This window comes from Micropterus dolomieu, linkage group LG01 (assembly GCF_021292245.1).
Source record: "Micropterus dolomieu isolate WLL.071019.BEF.003 ecotype Adirondacks linkage group LG01, ASM2129224v1, whole genome shotgun sequence".
In the NCBI taxonomy this organism is placed as follows: domain Eukaryota; kingdom Metazoa; phylum Chordata; class Actinopteri; order Centrarchiformes; family Centrarchidae; genus Micropterus; species Micropterus dolomieu.
Window position 1 is genome coordinate 12,727,846 of NC_060150.1, and position 13,997 is coordinate 12,741,842.

The following is a 13,997-nucleotide window of genomic DNA, read 5'->3' on the forward strand; positions in this document are numbered from 1 at the left end:
TTGTTTACTATTGTGTTAGTTTTCACCAGGTGGAGTGGGTGCTGTGCTCTTTGTGTTCTTTTGTAGCAAGAATCAACTCTGCTTAAAACGATAGATAGGTACAGGCCTCCTTTTGAGGACCTTTTTATTTTAACTTGGTTTGTTATTTTCGCAGCACCCTCGTCCACCCTCCTTTTGTTTTTGTTACCTGTCTACATCTCTTTTGTTACCAATAAAAGTTACCTTGTTAAGATCTACCAGTTGTGCCTATATGTTTATGGCCCCCACACCCCTAGACCAACAGGGGGTCGTAACAGTATCATGTGTGAAATACTGTTAAGAATTGTCCTTATATTACTATTCGTTTAAAATGATATCCAACATGCTAAACTATGAATTATTGTGATGTCTCTAAGAGGTCTCTGCTCTTCCACCATGTAGCTATATGAGGTGAGAGCAGAGCAGGTTTAGCATGTGTAATATGTCTGAGTTCACCAGAGGGGGGCGGGGCTGTGGCTCTTCTCACCGCTGCAGCATAGTTCAGTCCAATAGGCTGCTGCTCCTGTAGTCTTGGTTCTGCCATTGGGATGAGGGTGGGTATAGGACCTCCACGCTGGGGGGCTCTCTGGCTGGGTATCAGTGGCCAGTGTTGTGTTGGCTGTGGGTTGTGATGGCGGCCTGACGGCCGGGGGTGGATGTATGGTGAAAATCTGGATGTTCTAGGAGGTCTGCTGGGGATCTCTCTCTCTCTCTCTCTCTCTGTGCATCTTAAGGACAGGACACTTTTAATATATCTCAATCAATGCAGTGATCGTCTGACATAGTCTTCATTTGCTCTGCAGAGACTAAAGACGCTTTTAATGCGCCGTTAATGGAAAGTGTTTCACTTGCTGGCTCATGAAAGAGCGATGCAGGCTGCTTTCCAACAGGGTCACCAGTGCCAAGGTGTTTGATGATTCTCTAAATGTTTGCATCTGCCCAGCGCTTTACTGCGTAACTGTGCGCACAGCCTGGATCACAGCTCATTTCAGTTAATGAAGCAAAATGCAGATTTCAGACTGGTTAAGTTAAAAAAGGTATGAATGGAAAATGTAGCGAAATAAAGAGTAGTCCTACATTAGATGTACACACCACTGCTGCAGACATCATCACTGCTGCCTGCAGCTAGAAGTAACAGCAGCACAAAAGAAGAAGCTGCACCGGCCTCGACCAACTTTTTTTTTCCTCCCTCAACATTTCTATCGGTTACATTTTGTCCGCGACTGATGTGGAGTGTGAGTGATTGACTGGTCACTTAGTAAACCGCCTCCTATATGAGCCAGCTCCGAAATCGCCTGAGCCAGGAAGGTAATGCCAAATAAATCTTTACATTAAAGAGGGGTGACAAAACATAGATTTTGAAATGAAATATGTATAATGCCTCCTCTGCCTATCAGGTGATTAACCTCACCACAAATCCACACAAGTTCATTTCAGCGCCTCTGATAAAGTGCAGCTCACAGCTTCAGGTGGAGCAGAGACGGACACAGAGCTACAGCTGGATCATCTTATTCTCCGCTAATGTGCAGGAGAATAAATAATAACAATAATCTCTCTCTCTCTCTCTTGCTCACTCCCGCGTACGTAACTTATTTAAGCGAGTAAAGTTCAATTTTCGGCCTTTTGTTGTTTGATTTTTTAAAACCCTTCTGAGATCCGGGGCTTTTCAAAAAACAGGGCTAACGACGCCGCTGCTTATAATAATAAAAATAATGATTAAATAATGATAGTACTATTTTTGTCCATATCGCCCAGCCCTTACTCATACACTGCTGTGTTAACCTCAATATAAACTACTAAAAAACCGAACTTAAGTTTCACTTTCACTTTCCGGCAGAGCTAATACATAGACGCGCCGCTACAGAGAGGTAAATCATCCATGGAGGAAAACAAATCACGGTGAAAGACATACTTTAGAAAGTTATTTTAACCTGTAGTTGTAGATTATTTTTGGACCTGCGCAAATGAGAGGAGGACGTGATGTAGGCTACATTTTGAGCTACACAGAACGATCGGATATTCCTCCAACCAATTTAACTAATAACAATATTGTGACCAAGCGGTTATTAGTTCGCCTATACTTTTTATGTAAGCCTCTACTCAACAAAGTAGTTTACATAATGACAGGCAGCCAGACCCCAACGTCTGCAGCTAACGTAAATGTAACATATGAGTTATATTTATGGCGGGGTCTCACATTGTCAATTACTAAAAGAAAACCATACAAATACACGCTAATTAGGCGTTTTAGGCGACTGTGCGTGACAATTTTCCCACCAGCCTTAAACGCACCATCGGCACATTTACCGGCAAATAAATTTTCGGTAAATTTAAGACAATTTAAGACCTTAATTTCCCTGATTTCAATTTAAGACCTTTTAAGACTTTTTAAGGAGCCGCGGGAACCCTGCCATAACATACACAACCATAATCCAGTCTAGACCTTACCATTGCCCTGTTGATCATTAGTGGAGTATCTCTGCCTGCATACTACCTGAGAGGGAATGCATTACATCCAGGTGCTGGTCATATAATTAGAATATCATCATAAAGTTGATTTATTTCAGTAATTCCATTCAAAAAGTGAAACTTGTATAATGTATACATTCATTCCACACAGACTGATATATTTCAAGTGTTCATTCCTTTTAATTTTGATGATTATAACTGACAACTAATGAAAACCCTAAAATCATTATCTCAGAAAATTTGAATATTGTGAAAAGGTTCAATATTGAAGACACCTGGTGCCACACTCTAATCAGCTAATTAACTCAAAACACCTGCAAAGGCCTTTAAATGGTCTCTCAGTCTAGTTCTGTAGGCTACACAATCATGGGGAAGACTGCTGACTTGACAGCTGTCCAAAAGACGACTTAGACGACATTGACACCTTACACAAGGAGGGCAAGACACAAAAGGTCATTGCTAAAGAGGCTGGCTGTTCACAGAGCTCTGTGTCCAAGCATATTAATAGAGAGGCGAAGGGAAGGGAAAGATGTGGTAGAAAAAAGTGTACAAGCAATAGGTATAACCGCACCCTGGAGAGGATTGTGAAACAACCCATTCAAAAATGTGGGGGAGATTCACAAAGAGTGGACTGCAGCTGGAGTCAGTGCTTCAAGAACCACCACACACACACATATGCAAGACATGGGTTTCAGCTGTCGCATTCCTTGTGTCAAGTCACTCTTGAACAAGACACAGCGTCAGAAGCATCTCGCCTGGGCTAAAGACAAAAAGGACTGGACTGCTGCTGAGTGGTCCAAAGTTATGTTCTCTGATGAAAGTAAATTTTGGATTTCCTTTGGAAATCAAGGTCCCAGAGTCTGGAGGAAGAGAGGAGAGGCACAGAATCCACGTTGCTTGAAGTCCAGTGTAAAGTTCCCACACTCAGTGATGGTTTGGGGTGCCATGTCATCTGCTGGTGTTGGTCCACTGTGTTTTCTGAGGTCCAAGCAAAACTCGCCTGACCTTATCCCTATAGAAAATCTATGGGGTATTGTGAAGAGGAAGATGCGATACGCCAGACCCAACAATGCAGAAGAGCTGAAGGCCACTATCAGAGCAACCTGGGCTCTCATAACACCTGAGCAGTGCCACAGACTGATCGACTCGCCACGCCGCATTGGTGCAATAATTCAGGCAAAAGGAGCCCCGAGTATTGAGTTCTGTACACGCTCATACTTTTCAGTTGGCAACATTTCTAAAATCCTTTTTTTTTATTGGTCTTAAGTAATATTCTAATTTTCGGAGATACTGAATTTGGGATTTTCATTAGTTGTCAGTTTTATTCATCACAATTAAATGAAATAAACATTTGAAATATATCAGTCTGTGTGTAATGAATGAATATAATATCCAAGTTTCACTTTTTGAATGGAATTACTGAAATAAATAAACTTTTTGATGATATTCTAATTATATGACCAGCACCTGTATATCACTTTTTCACACTCGTTTACTACATTAATTATTTGCTTTCTCCATGTTAGCTTCTCAACGAAGTGCACACCCAAAATTTTGAATTCTTTTACCCTCTCAATTGCTTGTTCATACAAAAATAAACCACCACATTCAGTTTTCTTATTACCAAATATTATGTACTTTGACTTATCTACTGAGATCTTAAATCCCCACTGTTCACCCCAACTGGCTACCTTGTTCAGTGTTACTTGCATTTGCTCAGTTATTTGTTTGATATTCCTGCCCCTTTTCCAGATGGCCCCATCGGCTGCAAACAGAGATTTTCCAAAATTATTCCCACTTCCTTCAAATATATCATTTATCATAATGTTGAAAAGGACTGGACTTATTACACTTCCCTGAGGTGTTCCATTATCAATACCTGTGCCATCTGAAAATGCATTTTCAACCCTAACTTGAATGCATCCTCATCTCATCCATCACAGTCTGGTTTGGCAGTCTTGACTCATTTTCCCGGAAGAAATTACAGCGTATCATTAACAGAGCATCTAAAGTTATCGGTTCATCTTTATCATCCCTTGAATCACTCTATCACAAACGGACACTATGCAGAGCCCACAAGATAATTTCTGATGCTTCCCATCCTGCACACTTCGCCTTCAAACTACTGCCCTCTAGGAGGCATTACAGGACAATAGTCTGCAGAACAACTCGCTTTAAAAACAGTTTTATTCCAAAAGCGATACACATTCTGAACTCTGATCTCTGAACGCTGAGGATAGTGGATTAAGCATGATCCCTCATGTATTATGTATTATATATAGTAATGTGGTGTCTGTATGTACATGTATGTTACTTTATATGTTAATGTCTAAATATCTATTGTCTAAATGTTGGAACCTGTATCAAAAAGCTGTACTGGAAACAAATTCCACCAGCCTGGCTGTGTGGTCATTAAATTAAATCAATCAATGCTCCTGTTCTTCAAGAAATTTTGTATCCAGTTAAGCATCTGCCCTCCTTCCACAGCATGTCATACGCCTTTTCAATATCAAGAAAAAAAGCCATTAATACTTCTTTATTCACCATTGCTTTCTTAATATCATTATCAAGGGAAATTACAGCATCCATAATACTTCTCCCTCTAAGGAAGCCACTTTGTACTGGTGTAAACCACACTGAAAAAAGCATACATGACACAACTGATTTATGTTCCTTCTCTGAAAATATGTCAATCATGTAGAATTATTCTAATCTTGAGAGATATTTAATTTTTAAGTCTCAGTCATGTTAAGGGCAAAGGAAGTTTTTATGTTTTGTCTGGAAACTCCGCCCACTGGGAGCAGCTCTTTGAATGAAAACTTCACCAAGGGCGCCATTTTTTTGATTTGGTCGGTTGAATTCATCAGTCTGTACAGCTCTTCACACAGTAATGGTTAATACAACTTTGTCATATGTTGGTCAGAAATGGATGTAGTCACGTTAGGTGCATCGTGACTGTGTTGAGGTTTTTATCTGCCAGTAACATCGAGCAACACGAATTAGTCAATGTCAAAGTCAAGGTTAGCTAACATTACCACTCGTTAGCGTTAGCTTTGCTAAAGCCCTTCAATGCTTGGAGAGTTCTCCACAAGGTAAAGGTAATTAAATCTTGTCAAATGTCTGTCTGCATTATAGATATTCCTGTTAGACGCATTATGTTCACTGAGCTGAGGTTTTTAAGGACTAAGTTAGCAAAAACGAGCAACATGAATAGTTAATGGTAATGCTAAGGTTAGCTAACGTTGCTACTTGCTAACGTTAGCTATGCTAATGAGGGTGACTTTTATTTTTAATGTTAGAATTCAGCTAGATTTTCAAGGCTAGCAAGCTGTATATAGCTGATAGTCAACATCGACTGCACTATCATTCTGTGGGAAACGCTGTTTAAATTAGATTGTCAAGACTTTCAAAAGATCCTGGGTATTTTCTTGCGTCAATCTTAGGTAAAATCTAATGCAGTCTAATACAGCCCTGTAATAAATCCTGCTGCCTTGAAGGTTATAAGGTGCAGTATTTGTTTTCACAGACCACAAATTCTACTGAGTCTGCCTGTAGTTTTGACATTTATGCAGCATTTTGGTTGTTTGGTAATGAAGGTACTAAAGAAATGTTGTGTATATGATGACATTTTTAAGGACTGACTTAGGATGATGACATTGATTTTTGGCGGGAATGCATACTCAAGGGGCTGTGTGTGTACCTCAATGAAGACCTGGAAAAATGAGCGAGAGAATACTTATTAGGGTTCAGTACTTTTGAGATTGACATCACCTCTACAGTACCATTAATGTCACCATCGATCTCCTTACAGTGCTCTCATCCTTATTTTAGCCACTTTCACAGTTAACTGTGTACATACTGTTGATAGTATTTACTGTTTGTTTTTGTAAGCAGTGTTTTCATCAATCTGATCACCTTAGCATTTTCAGAAAGCAAGCTAGCTTAGCTATTCAGCAAGGCTGTCGGCTACTAAAATGAAGAAAAGCAGTATAGTATGGCCTATGAAGAGTGCTGTCAGCTGTATGGAGTTTTGCTCAGTCTGTGTGTAAGTTCTCACTCAAACTGATGCTGATAAAAGGGCAAAATGGGCAGATAACATTAGGAAGGAGACATTCACCATCACCAGTCGGTCCATGGTGCATAGCAGGTATTTTGGACACGTGAGAACAGCCGAGAACAGGCACCTGCCAGGAGCTCATGCAGCCTGTTGTTACTCAACACTTCTGTGGTTTATCAGTGAAGTGTGGATTTGCACACTGAAGTCTGTGTTAGTGACAAGACACATAAATCTGCTTTATGCTTGTGTCCTATGAAATGCCTGTATCCTAACAACATTATTATAGATGTCTATGAAGATTCTCAGTCACCCAGGTCATAGTTATCCAACGAAGGTTAAAGTCAAGGGCAACTGGACTTGGTTGAAGATACTGGAAGACGTTTCGTCGCTCATCCAAAGGACTTCTAATCATTTCGGGATGAACACCCTCAGATTGGGAGTATGAAAGGACAGCCAGGAAAATTGCAGACTACAGGAACCATCTACGATTTAACCTGAGATGCCGACAAAACAAACTTATTCCCAACAGCCTACACTTAGGCTCCACGGTAAAAGAACACAGAGCCGGAATAATCCTGGAGAAAGCGTAACACCAGCTACTGAATGAGAGAGTGAGACAGATACATTTCACAATTGAAGCCCTGAACAAAGAATTGGACAACATACACCACAAACTAGAAACATATCTGCCCAGTACAGCACTGGGAAAGGTCATGGACAAGAGGACAAGAGCAAAGAAAGACAGACCCGGAAATTCAAAAACCCACAGTCCAGAGCAAGCTGCACTAACAGAACAGGAGAAAGGACAACAACCCCACAACACATGAAACAGACAACAGATGGGTGAAAAACTTGTCAGATAGGGAACTCACCCAACCAGAGAAAGACGTTCTGGCCAAAGGATTAAACTTCGCCATTACACCACAGCAACTACCTATAGTAGACCTCATCACAGCCACAGAATCGGCCATTAGGAAAAACAAATTAACAGAAACAGAAGCGAAACAGCTCAGACTAAAGGTATCTGCAGCCCTTTCTAATGCGAAGGCCCCCCCTTCCAACCTCACCATCCAAGAAAGGAAGGCTGTGACATCTCTGAGCAAGGATCAAAACATCACTATCCTACCTGCTGACAAAGGAAGATGCACGGTAGTCCTTATCACAGCGGACTACCAGAACAAAGTCGACACACTACTAATGGACACAAACACATATGAGACACTGAGACGAGACCCAACCAGCGGATACAAGAAAAAGGCCATAGAATGTCTACAACAGCTACAGAAAGACAACACCATCACCCGTGAACAATATTACCATTTGTATCCTGGAGAAGCCATTCTATGTATTTATGGACTACCCAAGATAAACAAAGAAGGAGTCCCACTCAGGCCGATTATCAGCAGCATTAACTCGGTCACCTACAACATTGCCAAACACATTTCTACCATCTTAGCTCCTTTGGTGGGAAACACGCCTCACCACATCCAAAACTCTATTGACTTTGTAAACAAAGTTCGAGGACTAAAACCGGATCCAGATGAAACCATGGTATCCTATGACGTGACTTCTTTGTTCACCTGCATCCCCACCATAGAGGCAGTAGAAACCGTTAGGAAACAGCTACCACAAGACAACACCCTGGACAACAGAACTAGCCTCAGCCCTGACCAGATCTGTAAATTACTCGACCTCTGTCTAAACACCACCTACTTCCAGTACAACGGAGGATTCTACAGACAGAAGCATGGCTGTGCCATGGGCTCACCGGTATCCCCGATTGTGGCAAACATCTACATGGAAGAAGTGGAGAACAAAGCCCTCAACTCCTTCAGAGGAACAGCACCGAGCCACTGGTACAGATATGTGGACGACACCTGGGTCAAAATTAAAAGCCAGGAAGTGCAAGCCTTCACAGAACACATCAACTCTGTGGACAGCAACATCAAGTTCACACGAGAATATGTTCACAACAACAGTTTGGCCTTCCTGGACTGCGCTGTACACATTGAAGAGGACAGGAGCCTGCAGATTGGTGTTTACAGAAAACCCACACACACAGACCAAGATGAGGAAAAGAAGGTCAAACGCAACAACATTGTGATTCCATACGTGTCTGGAGTATCAGAGAAACTCAGGGGGATTTTCAACAAACATAACATCCCTGTGTTTTTTAAACCCAAGAACACACTAAGACAGATGCTGGTACACCCCAAAGACCGCACACCCAAACACAAGAAAAGCAATCTAGTGTATGCGGTCCAATGCAGTGAGGAATGCACAGACCTGTATATTGGGGAGACTAAACAACCACTACACAAACGCATGGCTCAACACAGAAGGGCCAACTCCTCAGGTCAAGACTCTGCAGTCTACTTACATTTGAAGGACAGAGGACACTCGTTTGAGGACCACCAGTTGCACATTTTAGACAGAGAAGATGGATGGTTTGAAAGAGGTGTCAAGGAAGCCATCTACACCCGGGTCGAGAAGCCGTCATTGAACCGAGAAGGGGGTCTACGCCACCACTTATCCCCCACTTACAATGCTGTCCTTTCATCACTTCCCAGGAAACTCAACAAACGTAACCTATTGGCCTCAGCTGAAGATACCAACGTTGGTCGTTCAGTCTCGGCCACCGGTAGGCCTAACGACTGTAACAACTTTCGTTACAGCAACCAGGAACACTAATGAACCAGCAGTATCGATGACCCTGGCAAACGACCCCACTGAGGTTAAATAGCTGAGTTTCCCTGCCAGTCAGTCAGAACTGAAGAAGTCCTTTGGATGAGGGACGAAACGTCTTCCAGTATCTTCAACCAAGTCCAGTTGGCCTTGACTTTAACCTTCGTTGGATAACTATAACCTGGATGACTGAGAATCTTCATAGACATTCTAAGGCAGTTGTTGTGGGGACAGCCCGGCTGACGGTGAGTGTCCTGGTTTCCTTTTTGTCGCCATATTTCTCCAATTGTTTTGCTCTGCCTGCCTCCCTGTGTTCTCTTCCCCTCTTTCTCTCCCTCCACTCCCTCCACTCCTGAGCCCAGCCAAAAACCCGCACCTGCACCTCATCAGCTACTTCGTCAGCCTGCCACACCTGCCAGTAATCAACCTCATCCCTGCCTGTATTTCAACCCCGGTTCTCAGCACCATCATCGCTTGATCGTCGTTGCTACCAACCCGGTTCACTCTCCCTCGTCCTCCGTTCTGTCGGCTGGGCTCATCCTCCGGTCCTCTCCTCTCCTCTCCTCTCGGGCTTCCTCCCGGCTCCCCCCGCTCCTCACCTCACCACCTGCGCCTCGCCTGCTCCTCGGTCCTCCGTGGCCACGTCCCCCGGCGTCCACCTCTCCTCCATCACCTCAATAAATCTCCTTCCCTCTGAGCGTTGCGTTTGGGTCTGTTCTGTCCAGCCTTACAACAGCAGTACCAGAGATCCCCACACAGTGCCTCAGCCTATCTAACATGATGTTGTGATCAATGGTGTCAAAAGCAGCGCTAAGGTCCAGGAGTACCAGGACTGAGCACATACCTTCATCAGCAGACATTAAAAGGTCATTGGTGACTTTAAGCAGGGCAGTCTCAATGCTGTGGTACTTCCTGAAACCAGATTGAAACTTTTCAAATAATTTGTTATTTTCCAGTACAGTGAGCAATTGTTTGGACACAATTCTTTCTAGAATCTTTGCAATAAAAGGCAGTTTTGAAATTGGTCTAAAATTATGTGGGAGGGAGGGATCTAAACCAGGTTTCTTTAAAAGCGGGTTCACGAAAGCCGTTTTAAAATAATCAGGGACACAACCAGTAGATAGGGAGCTGTTAAAAACAGAGATCAAATGGGGCCCAACAGAATCCATTACTTTCAGTAAAAATTTTGTAGGTATTACATCAAGTGGGCTGGAGGACACTCATTTGTGATACTGTTTTTAAAAGCTCAGACAAGTACATGGGACAAAACTGGTTAAAACTCTCTTGTTGCTGGTGAGGAACCTCTGAGTAAGAGGCCGTGGGGGTAATAGAGGCTCTGATTGACACCACCTTATTGGTAAAATAAGATAAAAACAATTCACAGTCATCATCATTACTTCCAGCTGAGGCACAAGGAGAGGTTGGGTTTACCAGCTGATCCACAGTCTTAAACAGAAACCTGGGATTGTGTTTATGTGTAGTAATGAGTTCAGAAAAATAGTGTGTTCTCACATCCTGAGGTAATGGACTTGGAGACTGGATTTTTTTCCATCTGCGCTCTGCTTTCCTGCATTCCCTTTTTAAGGCTGCGAATGCTGTCATTTATCCAGGGTTGCTTACTAGCTTTAGACGTAGGCCTAACCTTTAGAGGAGCAATAATATTTAGTGACGACAAGCAGATATGATTGAAGTGATCGACCAGATCGTTGGTGTTGGAATCAGACAGGTGTTGGCTTTGGCTCTGAAAGAATGCGCAAAACTTTGAAACCCTTTGTTCATTAAAGATGCAGGAACACACGGAGCTTGGTGAGGCGGCATGAGTAACAGGCAAATCGCAGCTAAAAACAATACATCTGTGGTTAGATATGGTCATGTCATGACACCCAGGGTAAAAACCAAGTCCAGTGTATGACCACGGTTATGTGTTTGCCCTTTGACATGTTGTTTGAAGTTAAAAGAAGTGGCCATATTTAAAAAGTCAGTTCCATTAACATTGTTGGGGTCATCAACATGAATATTAAAATCGCCACAAAGAACAATTCTGTCATAATTTAAAACCAGAGTAGCTAAAAATTCAGGAAGCTCTGATAAAAATCCTCCAGGCGGTTTTGGGGGGCGATAAATTATAACAAATATGATAGGTTGCAGCTCTCCAACTTTAAGAGTGAGAACTTCAAAGGAGTTAAATTCATCACAGCGTACTTGATGACATTTTAAATATTTCCTATACACGCTCACTAGCCCACCACCACGACCACTGACCCCCGGTTGAAACAATCATATTGAGGCGGACACAGTTCAGCTAGCTGGCTGTAGTCATTCATCTGCAACCATGATTCAGTTAAAAACATAAAATCTAAAGAAAAAAAATAAATAAAAATTTGCAGACAAGAAAAAATCATTTAAGATAAAAGTCTTACTTGAAAGTGATCTCACTTTGAAGAGAGCCATTTTAAATGAGTTTGTTCTGGGTGCTGGAGTTGGTTCATTTGTCCTAATCCTTTTACTTACATAGATTACTATGATTGCTGTGTGGGATGTGCACATTTCGGTTTACTGGTCTATGCGTGATGATGACAGGAATAGAAGTCTTTGGAACAGTGCTGGGAGCAGACGGCTTTACATGCCAGCAGGTGGAGACAGTTGTTTGTGGCAGTGACACAGAGTTCTATCCAGTGACCGGTGGTGTGTCCAGGTGTGCTGCATGAATGATTAGTCATTCACGTAAGTCATGTGTGGACCGCACCACATGCTGTATGTGAGCAGCTAACATTTCTGAGCCCCGTTTGTTTGGGTGAAGTCTGTCTGTTTTAAAAAGAGACATTCTTTCACAGAAAATATTAAAGTTATCGACATAACACAAACCGTGAGCCCTGCAGGCGGACTGGAGCCAGTTGTGGAGGCCAAGGAGTCTACTGAAGCGTCCAGCACTGCGACCAACTGTGGGAATGGGACCAGAGATAAAAACGGACTTTCCACACTGCTTTAAAAAGTTAAGAAGACGGTTAAAATCTGATTTTGTCAGCTCAGACTGCCGAAGAGCTGTGTGTAGTTCAAGTCGTCAAGGTCCTGGACTTCCAATTCCTGAAGGGCCTCAAGCAAAGGCTCAATTTCCTTTGGTTTTGGAAGAGTTCTTGAAATGAAAGAAGCAAGATCTCTCCCTCCATCCATGACTATACAGGGGAGATGAGAAAGATTAATAATTTGATTTTTCAGATCATTGTTCTTTATGTACAACTCAAGTGTATCTGCCAGCCTTGAACATCTCTGGCCAAAAACATCTCCAGCTAAATTACATTGGGATTGTGTTGTGGAGTATCTGTATCAACAATGATGTGTTTCAGGGAAATTACTCTTGTCCCAAAAAGCTTGTACTCCGGTAATGGATAATAATCCAGTTTAAGTTCTCCTTTCATACACTTCATGCTCTGACTTGCCTCCTTCACTTCATAGAGTCCATACTCTATCAAATATGAGATGTTGTGAGGTGTAACAATAAAATACACGTTTCTCCTCCTTCCCCAGTATGAGCTCAATTTGTCTGAATTCAGTTGATTCGCCTTGGTTCAGACAAAGAAAGAACCCGTTTTTGTATTGAGTGCCTTTCCACTGTAACTCTGTACTTGCCACAACATTGGGTTCCTTGATCATGGTTGCTCCTACAGCAGTCTGCACTGCATTGTTGTACAGTTCAGCTTGGAAAGGAGTGGAGTTCTTCACCACCAATAATGGTGCAAAAAAGGTACCTGAATGTAGGTATGCTTGTAGTAGCTGGTGGTTCGTGGAAAGTGTTTTTGAAATTTTGTGTTCTTCATACACATCTTAGTCTCAAGTATGAATGCTTGCTTTTGAACCTCATTGTCCACAACCGCACAAGTGGGCCAAGTTTCAATATCAATGCAGGGTAGTGAGTAAGGTAATGATACTTCGGCTTCAGTTTGTGCGCAGGAAACATTTCTTTCCTTGCCTCTAGATATTCATGGATCTGAACATTGAGCAGAGCAATCTGAGGTACCGATATTCTAGGTGCACAAATCAACTCCACTACCTCTTTCAGTTCAACAGTCAGTTGCCATACTGGATTCTCTGTATCTGTGATCTTTTTACCGTTAATAAGAGGGAGGAGCCTCAGCAAAGACCAGTTTTCTGCAGCCTGGCCACCTAATTTTACACCCTTTTCAGAAACCTCTGAGGGTGGACAATTACCATCAGATTCCTTGTAGCTAAACTGCCTGATCCTACGATTAAGCTGCAAATACGTGAAGAATTTCTTCACCTTGACAAAGTAGTTGATGTAAATAGCAAGGTCATAAGCCACAACACCCTCAAACAAATCATGGCCAATACAGGGTGGGAGGCCTGGCTGGCAGACATGGAAAAATGCCAGAGAATTAAACACAGAGTCAAATTTCAAGCCTCTGACTTCACTTGCATTATCATTGTAGGAGCCATACACTGGGTTTGTTTGGGTTTTTATTGGGTTTCCTCTCTTTTCTTTGCACTGTAGTGTACATGCACGCGCATCGTCACGTCATCAGTTACTGTGGGTGTGACCGGGGGCGTGGTGTCTGTATTAATGTGTGTGTGTGTGTGTGTGTTCACCTGTGAGGAAGCTTGGGTTGATCATGGCTGCAGGGTGAGCACGGGGAAGAACTTTCTGTTGACCGTTACCATCGTCGTCAACATCTTTCACTGATGTCTCTGAGGTACCTTTTGCACTACTTACAACATGCATCACTCAAAGTAAGTGATTGGTTTTCTATGTATG

The 13,997-nt window shown here is 42.5% G+C and overlaps 1 long non-coding RNA gene across 1 annotated transcript in view; it reads left to right on the forward strand.

Moving 5' to 3' along the window:
• The first annotated feature begins 5,326 nt into the window (after positions 1-5,326).
• LOC123979784 overlaps positions 5,327-13,997 on the forward strand; it is a 10,352-nt gene continuing 1,681 nt past the window's right edge. Inside the window, exon 1 of the long non-coding RNA XR_006827331.1 lies at positions 5,327-5,585. This is a non-coding gene — a long non-coding RNA (uncharacterized LOC123979784). The remainder of the gene's footprint in view (positions 5,586-13,997) is intronic.